The sequence below is a fragment of the Manis pentadactyla genome, chromosome 18 (genome assembly GCF_030020395.1).
Source record: "Manis pentadactyla isolate mManPen7 chromosome 18, mManPen7.hap1, whole genome shotgun sequence".
Lineage (NCBI taxonomy): Eukaryota > Metazoa > Chordata > Mammalia > Pholidota > Manidae > Manis > Manis pentadactyla.
Genome location: NC_080036.1, coordinates 13,449,958 through 13,459,888, shown reverse-complemented (window position 1 = coordinate 13,459,888; position 9,931 = coordinate 13,449,958). Strand labels below are relative to the sequence as shown.

The following is a 9,931-nucleotide window of genomic DNA, read 5'->3' as shown; positions in this document are numbered from 1 at the left end:
ACCTCCACATTTGATCTTTATCATCCACTCTAAGTTACCAATCAATCAGTTGGGAACTTTTGTGATTTCACGTAGCCTGCAGTGCCCTCCAGGCTGACAGTCACCATGCGCTGGCCTTTGGGCAATTCTGCAGCTCCTGGCCCTCAGTTTATGAAGCCCTAAAGGGGGAATCAGGGTCCCGAGGACCGAGTCAGCCAGCCACCTCCTGGAGACTTGCAGATCTGAACAGCGTACATTGCTGGCCTTCCTGTGGGGAGCATGGCCCACGTTCTGCAGGCATCCCTCCCCTGGCAGGTGGCAGGGGGTGGGCAGAGGCCTGCCTGGTAGCAAGTGGCCCAAGCATAGAGCTGTGAGGAGTTTCCACTTCAACTCCTCCGTGGAAGATGGGGTAAAAGCCAACCAGCAACTCTACAAGGCTGGATGGTCTCAAGGGCTTGGTGTGTGCAAACTGACAGCTTAAACATGGGCCCCAGCCAAAGCTGAGTAGGGGAGGGTGCCCGGGCCCTGACTCCCAATCCCCTGGGGCTAGGAGACGGGTGCGTGTGCCTGCTTCCTCGACCCGGCTCCAGCCTTTCCCCCCTTTCGCAAATCTGGACAGGATATGATGCAGTTGGTCATGTGTCAGCTCAGCCAGAGCACTTCAGTTGACTATGACGTTAACCTTGGCCAGTTAGCTGTAAGTGATCCCCATTGGCCTTTGTAAATTGCTCCCGCCACACTGTAGATGTGAGACCGAAAGGCAGAGTGACCTGGAGCCATTCTCTGTAGGGGCCAAATGGTCACACTGCTGAAATCATCTCTTCGCCGCCCATGGAATGACCAGTTCCACAGGGAGGGCCCTGAGCTACCAAAGGAAAATTGAACTGGAATACTGTGTGTTGTGCCCAAAGTCGCTAATCCCAGAAGACCACCAAGGAGTCAACACTGATACAAAAGCAAAGAGCCTTTATTCGAGCTAGCTCGAGCTCTATCTCTCATCTACACCAACGCAGTGGCAAGATGCCAGAGAAAGAGAGCAGTTTCAATATCACAAAGGTTTTATGGGGTTCTAGGGCAGTTGGTGGGGTGATGGTCGTGGCTCTGGCTGATTGGCTGGATCTAGGGGTAGTTGGTGGGATGATAGGTCGTGGCTCTGGTCAATTGGCAGGGTCTAAGGGTGGTGGGTGAGCTCTTTGCTGACTGGAGAGGAGAGAGACCAAGCTCCAATTGGGTGAAATAGGATCCAGGTCCTGATTGGCTGAGGTAGGATCTGGGTCCCAATTGGCTGAAATAGAATCTGGGAGCTTGCGTTTTCACTGTGGTTATGGATAAAAATGTTTCTGATAAAAGGCTAATTTGCAAGTTTGAGTGATTACAGGAGCAACCCAAGTTACCTGGAAAAACTAGATTTCATTGTTTCCTGCCAGGGCTGAATTAATGAGATACCACTGCATGAACTCACTCTTTTATCAAGATGTCCTTTATGATGTAGAATCTGAAGTTGATGGACCCAAGGCATCCAGAGCCATTCATCTTGCAATTAACACATGTGTCTGTGTTTCTACAAATCATGAATCTTCTTTGACACAGGATAAGGGGCCGTTGTTTATCCTGCATCATCACCATAACACACTGGGGGTAAAGTGCAGTATTTCCAGAATCTCTCACCTGGCTTTAGTGCATCTCCATATCAACAGGCGTTTCTAAGGGGTGGAGATAAGTAGTTCATCTCCATATCGATGGGTAATTACCTAGGCAAGACCTAGGGCTCATCTGAATCTGAGAGGTTGGGGGGAGCATTCGCTTGCTTCTGCCTTGGCAGGAGAGAGGCAGATACCTGACAGCTTTTTGTAAGCAATAAACAGGTTTTAAACTTTATTTCTCCCTTTGACTGATTTTGGTTTCAGCTAGGTATGTTGCCCCGGGATTTCCTCTCCCCAGAGTTACATACACAGACATACCCAGACACACACACATTTGCACACAACTCACATACACACACACTCACACCTTGGGCCTCCCTTGGGTTGTAAGTTGGTTTTATTCTGTCTACCTAGTAGTGACTGATCAGATACACATGTCATACACACGTTGTGTATGTTTGTTTTTCAAGTCCTGCTTGCAGTTCTGGACAGTGACAACGGCGAGGTTTTATAAAGCAGCAGTGAAGTTTACCGGGGGCAGAAAGGGCGAAGAGGCCTGGGAGTCAGGCGGGAGGGTAGGAAGCCTTGAAATGAGCCTGATTCCTGGTGGGAATGAGTTACATTGCTCTTTCCTGAGGGGCTTAAACATGACTCTTTAACACGTATCACACATGTGATATTTTGTCCAGTAGCCTGACACTATCAGGCGCATCTTCTGGGGCTGCTAGGCATTACTTGAAAATGCTAAATGATTTAATTCGGCACCTGTCTGTTTAAAAATCTGGCTTCCCAATGCAAGGCCTGCCTCGTGTTGCCTCCTTCAAGGTCAATGTAACCACAGTGGGCTGGCAAGGCGGGAGAGGAAAGGGCTTTCGGTGAGTTCTGGGTTTTGTAAGTACATTAATTTACATAGTCATTTATCTGTTGTTTTAATCCTTATTTTGTCCCCGAGTTCCCTGTATAAACCTCTGTTCTCGGTTCCCCACTGAGATTTGAGGCTGAAGAAAGTGCAGCCACTTGGTCTGGGAGAGGCAGAGGCCTGTGGGCTGGGCCCTCGGCTTGCTGGGGGGGTGCCAAGCAGTCTCCTCGTCAAGGGGCTCCCTCCGTGGGAGCTCCCGCGCTGCCCGTTCAGCCCAGCGGAGTCATCAGGCACAGCTATGCCCCAAGGGGGTGTGGGGCTGGCTGGGGCGCCCGCCATCCCTTCGCCGACGCAGACGCAAACTCGTTTCCTTGCTGCCTGGCTGTTCCTCTCGTGGAAGTTCCTGAGCAATGAATGGCTCACCGGAGGGGCTGCGGGGCTGCTGAGACCTGACCGCGCTGGCGCTCAGGGGGCACTGGCTACACTGGCAGGACGCAGCCCAGGCTGGGGGCTGTAGGTCCAGGCAAGCCGCCACTCCATCGGCCGGAGGACGCAGGGCCACGGGGCTGCACACCCCCTCCTACGCGTCCTCCGTTTCCCCTGCCGCCGGACGGGGCCGCCACCGCCCTGCACCAGCCTTCCGTGTCCCCGCCCGGCCTCTCTGGTGGGGTCTCAAATGTGTACGTCGCCCTTAGCATAAAGTCCCCCTGTGGCTTCTCTTGGCTCTTAGGACAAAGTCCGAAATTCCCGATGGAGCCCACAGCCCTGTTCCCCCTGCCTGGAACCTCCTCCCTGTTTGGTTCGGCTCGAACCGCAGGTCGCCGCGTCTGGGGCCCCTGCCTGGGCGCCCAGACGTGCTCATCCCCCGGGCCTTTCTTCACAAGGTTGTTAATTATCGGTGTGGTGGCCCAAGTGCTACTGTCACCCACCTGCCTGGGAGCCCACACGGGCAGGACCACATCCAGCCTGGCCACCAGCGACTGCCAGTGGCTACCACCGTGCTCAGCAGCACCAGGCGCTCAATAGCGTTGGGACGGCAGGAGCCCAGGGAGGGCCCGTCCGGCTGGCCTGGCCCTCCTCCAGCAGCTCGCCAGGGTGGGCACAGCAGTGCCACCTGCCTTCCCGGTGGGTGACACCCTCCCCATAGTCACAAGCCAGGTGGGTATATTCTTGAGCAGTGAGAAGAATGGAACAGAGGAAAGGGCAGAAATGGTGGCTCTGGACCCCGACAGCACCTTGAGGTGGCATTTTTCTGGGGAGTTTGGCTCAACCTGCAGGCAGGGGGCCCCAGGACCGTGGGATCGGAGAGGATGTTTCTGTGCCTGGGGCGGCCTCCCTGGGTGGTGTCCTGGACCTCCACGGGTCTCGCTCCCAGGTCTCCACTGGGGACAGGAGCCGACTCCACTGACGCCTCAGCCCTTGACCGACGTTTCCCTGCTTTCCTCCCTGAGCCAGGTCGGCAGCCAGCACCATGCTGCCCTTAGTCCTTGTTAATTCGCTGCCATCCTGTTGCCACATTCAAATGGAAACCCGGGGCCCCAGATGGCCTGACTTCCGCAGACGCCCATGTGCCACCAGCTGAGTCTCAAGAGTCAAAAACTCCCAGAGGAGAAGGAGTGTTGAAGACGTGGCACCTTAGTCATGGATCATCAGTAACAGGGCAGCAGGGCGCCCACCCCAGAGCTGCAGTGGGCCTGGTGCACCCGTGACCCCAGGGTCACTTCATCAGCTGACTCCAAGACCCCCGACCCTCTCCTCCCCCGAATCCCACCCCGCACCCTGCCCTGCACCTGGCCTGGCTCTCAAAGGCATCAACATGACGTTGTCTTTTTGCTGTGCTGCGCTGTGGTTGGTGGCTGAAGAACCAGGTCCAGACTCGGTTCCGAACCGGCTGCTGCCTCGTGGCCGGGCCCAGCGTCCCCAGGACTGCAGCCTGATGGAGGGAGGGCTGTGAATTGTAGGTTTGTGGGTCCACCTGGGATCCCCTCCTGTGGGCCCCGGTGTCCTCCTCTCTCACACGCACCTCAGAGGATGAGAAATAAGTAAGGAGCCCCCCGCCCCTCGGGAGTCAGGAACTTTAGTTATTTTATGACGTTTGGAGAAGGCAGTGTCCTGAGCAGCTGGCAGAATCGCCTTGTCTGGGGAGCAGGGGCAGGACCGGAGCAGCACGTAGAGAAAGCCGGACTGGGCAAGGGCTCCTGCAGGTGCAGGATGTGGCAGACGGGGTGCGGGGGTCACCGCAGGAGGGGGGGCAGGTGCCGGCTGGTGGCGTGGGGGCTGAAGGGAGGGCCCCATGCATGGAGGACGGGTTCTGGAGGGGGTGAGGTTGTCCAGTGCGTGGGAGGCTGACTGCCGGCTGCTGTGAGCGTTATGCAGGGGCATTTCTGTTGGGGCGGGGAGCCCCTGAGGAGAAGACGGGCAGTGGGACAGCCGGTCCCTCTCCCAACTGCTGTGCCTGAGTGCTTCTTTCATGACCTGCCCTGGGCTCGGCCAGCCTCTCCCAGGGCCTGCCGTTCATTCCACACTGATGACTGCTCTGCTCCTTGCCAGCCCCCAGGACGGGAGGGAGCCTCACTGGACGGACAGACAGGTTGGTGAGGACAGAGGCAGCCCGTGCAGGACAGAGTCTGGCTACAAGAGCGCACATGAGGTGGCCGCGCCAGCGAGTGTCTGAGGGAGGATGCGCTCTGGGGGCCTCTCCCCACCTGCTGCTTTTGGGTTCTATGCTCCCCAGGCCTCTGTGGGGCCAAGCCCTTCCTCACAGCTCCCTGGGCCAACCGGGTGCTCACACGGGCACTCCAAACCCCAGCTTGTGCCTCTGGGGACATCTGAGTGTGAGCCAGGCCTTTGGGACTTGGAGAGACCCGGTCCTGCACGTCCTCCCTGCCGGGCCCTGCCTCCCAAGCTCTGTGCACCCACCCCGGGGACCGTGACAGCCCTCGCCTGCCAGCCAGCTCTTGTCCCACACTTACCCTCCCAGCCGCAGCCTTCTCATAAAATGAAGCTGATGATAATTGAAAAATACTCCATGAGCCACCCAGTTGGGCTATTACAACCACGAGGGGGACTTAGCCGATGAGAGGAAGAGGCCCAGGCTCTGTCTGGGCAGGTGGGGCAGCCGCTGGAGACCCTGGTCTCAATTCCTAGTCCACCGTGTCCCCGGGGCAGCTGAGCAGGGGCAGGGCACCCTCCGCACCCAGAAATCAAAGCCCCCGCAAAGCCAGGCAGGGCCTCCACGGAGGCCCACACCGAGCAGCATGTCCAGGTGGCCCCCAAGCTGCGGTCACCTTTGTTTAGTTAGCTTGGCATTTTACCCCAGTCTGAATCTGTTGCCAACATTTAAATACTGGGATATTTGAGATAAGCCCTGGTTTCAGTGATGCATTCCTCTGTCCTCTGTCCCTGAGTCCCCTTCCCTGAGCCTCTCATCCCCCATCCCTGCATGACTCATCTTTGCATTCTCCTCCCCACACCCTCACAGCCCGAATCCCTGGATTCCCACACGGCTAGAGCCCCACACCCCTGCATCTCTCATCCCTGCATCCTGCATCTGTCCAGCCTTCACCCCTGCACCTGCGTGCCCTGTGCTCCTCAGCACTGCACCTGTGCCTCCACGCCTGCATCCTTACACCCTTAGCCCTGCACCTGCCTCTCTGCACCCTTGCACTGTTCTGCCTCCCCTCTGCACCCCTCATTCCTCTTCCCTCCCCCACCTGCATCCCTCCCTCTCACAGCCTCATCTCTGTGCCCTCCTTACCCCTTCGCCCCTTCTTCCTCTTCTGGCTTCGCTTCCTCCTCCGCTCAGACTGTTCCCAGCTGCTCAGCAGAGGATACGGGCATTGTTACCCCTCCGGCAGATGCAAAGCTGTCTGTCTCTCTCTTGTGGTGGACTTTGAGGGATTCTCCGGGGACCTCTCTTCTGGGTCCTAGGGTGTGGGTGCAGTTCCCATAGCCTCTTGCCTGCTGGCGGCCCCACTCCTGCAGGCCGTTTCTTGAGCAGAGTCTGGCCAGGATGTCCTGAACTCAGACAGTGTCTGCAGTGCCTCCTTCATCCTGCTGAGGGTGGGCTGATAGGCTGTTCCCAGAGCAGCGCACTGCCAACCACTGTCCCTCTTTGGAGGGTCAAGATCCAGTCCTGGTGCCCCAGCCCCAGGGCCCTCTGTGGGCTCCCCAGGATCTCCATGCTCTCCTTCCTGCCCCGGTGGTTCCAAGACCCTTGGAGCCTCTCCGCTGGGCTTGAGGTGGGCCAGGAGTGGGCAGCCTCTCCACTCCCCACTGTGGGGCAGAGATGATGTCACAGCGCTCCTACCAAATTGTCCCAAAGTTCTCTACAAGGAGCCCTTCCCAGCATCCTGAGCACGCAGCCTTCCAGAAGGCCTGCAAGTGGTTTGGGTACCTCTCGGCAAGCCTTCCTGGATGGGGTAGTCCCTGATGGTCCAGCACTCCCAGGCTGCCTGTGCCAGTGTATGGCCCTTAGGATGGGGGGCACTCAGCTCTCCCGGCCCTCAGGGCACTGGCCTCAGCCGGGACCACATCACATCCTGCTAGATGCTATGTGCACTTCTCCGAAGCTCACTTCTGGAATCTAATGCGTCTTAGCACCATTCATGTGTCTCTGGTGTTCTCTGTTCTAATGGCTGTGCAGGTCGCCATGACACTGTTCATAGTATATTTAACGAGTCACCATTAATGGTATGTACTTTTGCCATCACAAGTCACTGGAATGAGAACCCTGTACCTCCGCCCATGTGAGCAGGTGTGAGGAGGCCTGTAGGAGACAGTCCTGAGAGCACCTCCTTATTTTGTTTGCACCCCATGACTTACGTGCCTTCCACTAATGCAAAGGCTGATAAACCACAGCAGTCTCCTGGTCCGACCTGGCTGAGCCAGAGTCAGACAGAGTCCTGCACCCAGGAAGGGGGGGAAGGTCAGCATATCTGCCTTCAAGGAGCACTGCTCTGCCCTGCCCACTCTCGCAGCCATGCTCATGCAGAAACAGCCTTCTGACTCCCGACCCTGAGTGACCCCCAAGAGGAGGGGAGGGGAGTCAGTGCCTTGGGGGTTCAGAGGAAGATGCTGTTGCAGGGGGCTGGAACCCCACTGGGCGGCTCCCCGGAGGTGGAGCAGGCAAGGGACATTCACCCTCCTGGCCTGGCCCCTGTAGCTCTCACCTGCCCCACGTGATGTGCGCTCACCTCGCTGGGCTCCTGGTCTTCGGTGTAGGGTGGACAGCGCCTTGGTGCTGGACCAGATGACCAGTCAGGCTGAGCCTTGGGCATTTACAGTAGCTGCCCCCACATATATATGCTTCTACATATCTGTATATATGTACCTATGTATGTATCTTTGTATACACATACACACCTGTATACACTCATGCATATACACTTACATGTTACACAATACATATATATAGTGTGTATGTCTATCAATGTATCTGTTTATTTGTAATTTCATTTCTCTGTCTCTAGAATAGCCTTCAAGGGAATTAAACTTTAGTTTTATTTTTTCATTGACTTTTCACTCATGAGACCAGGAAAAGTTGCATGTAGATGCCAGGTAGCTAGTCATGCCTGTGGGTCCCCTGACTTGACGATGCTCTGTATAAGCAAAGGGGGCCCCCAGACCAGACTCCCCACAAGTGGAACCACAAGGCCCTGGACTGTCCTGCCTGTGGGTCGGAAGCTGTCTCGGACTAGGTTAGACTTCAGAAGGTGTTAGAGAAGGAAGGTCGTGGAATTGGGGAAGTGAGTAAGCGAGGAGGGGCAGTAGGGGAGAGGGCGGCCGATGAATGGCGTCGGAGTCAGTGTGTCACATAAGAGTCTCTGCAAAGAGAGGCACGTCCGGGCATGAGTTTTGAGTTGCCAGAGTAAAATCTCACCAAGAATGCAATGTGGAACTTTGCCAAGGCCTTGGCCCGAGTTGGGGGCCGGCCTGAGTGGGAAGACCCATGGGCAGAAGAGGCCAGCAGGAGAGGAAGGGCTGCAGCTGCAGGCCGGGTGCTCTGCAGGCTGGATCCTGGGCCAGGGAACCACTTGCCCCGAATCTTTGTCTGTCTGCCCTTCAGCCCTTGCGGCATCACTCCGACACAGGGATGTCCTGGACTTCCACTTAGCTTTTTGGGACTTCCACTTAGCTCCTTAACTCTGAGGGCTTTTGGTCCTCTCTGCACACTGTGCCATGGGACCCCTGCCCCACACTGTCCCCCACTGTAGGGAAGTCTCCAAAGCAGAGTGTAGCTCTGTCCTCTTACTAGTGAAGGAGATAGGCAGCCAGTCTGGGACCCTGACCCAGCCGGCTCACCTCTCCGTGAAAGGGGCAGTGCCCTCCCCGAGACTGTCCCCTCCTGGAGAGCTTTCAGGGCTCCCTGCCAACACCAACAGTTGCCCAGAGGCAGCAGGGGGAGGATTTTGTCTCTGGGGAGGCCCTGTCTCCTCTGGGTTTATTATAGAGACCTTGGTCCCTGGGAAAGTGGGAAAGGAAAATCCTATGTCCTGCCTGTGTTTTGTTTTCTCCGGGAGAAGGCTGAGCTGTCCACTGGCGGGTCCCATGACCAGGGCCCTCAGCCAGTTCCCAGAGATAGGCTTTCCCAGCAGGACCCTGGCAGCTGCATATGCTGCTCAGCCCCTGGAACCCGTGGGGTCCACACACTGTCCTGCCGTCAAGTAGACATGCAACCATGCTCTGCCCTGGAGCTGGAAGTAGGCCCAGGTCCCCCCTTCGTTGTACAGGTGGGCATCAGGCCAAGTCCCTCGGCCAGCCAGTCGTGAGGTTAGAACTAGAACCCTGGCTCTCAGACCTGCATGCCCAAGGTCACCTCCCCAGGGTCCCTTTGATGACTGAGTGAGAGCAAAACAGCACGACCATGACAATGACAAATGACAGAATGAGGTCTGACCCCGCTGGAAGTCTTCACATTCAGGGCATGAGATGAGGGGTTGTCAAGGTCCAGCTGAAGACAGGGGCAATGGGGAGACGGTGCATGAAGCCTACACCTCCTGCCACCAGGCCCACAGCGGCACACCAGACCTAGAACCATCTCCAGCCTAGCAGGTGCCAGTCCCGGCCCGAAGAATGCTTAGCGCTCCAGGCTTGTTTCTGGGGCCCTTCATTCCAGAGCTGTGCTGGAGCCGCCTGGTGCCACTCAGCAAGAGCCAGCTATGAAATGTTCTGGAATTTTGTGAGCCAGTCATGAAACACAGACGTTAGTAACAATGAGTTAAATGCATTTATAATTAAATGTTATATTAAAAACAAAAACCACTTCCTAATTATTTTATTGAATTTTGCTGTTATCTATGTTTGGGGGTTATTTACATCTACTGTATCTACAGAGTGGAAACACTGCGTAATGGTGGCCACTGGGTGTCTCTTCCCGACCACAGTCTGTGATGTCACGTTGACAGCTTGAAATCGGCCATGGAAGGAGTATTGACGCCATGGAAATTAG

The 9,931-nt window shown here is 56.4% G+C and overlaps 1 long non-coding RNA gene across 1 annotated transcript; it reads left to right on the top strand.

Annotated features, from left to right (window-relative positions):
* Positions 1 to 459: 459 nt before the first annotated feature.
* Positions 460 to 1,856, top strand: LOC118908757 (uncharacterized). Its single transcript, XR_008994661.1, has 2 exons — positions 460 to 1,071; positions 1,124 to 1,856. It is a non-coding gene; the product is annotated as an uncharacterized LOC118908757 (long non-coding RNA).
* Positions 1,857 to 9,931: the final 8,075 nt, after the last annotated feature.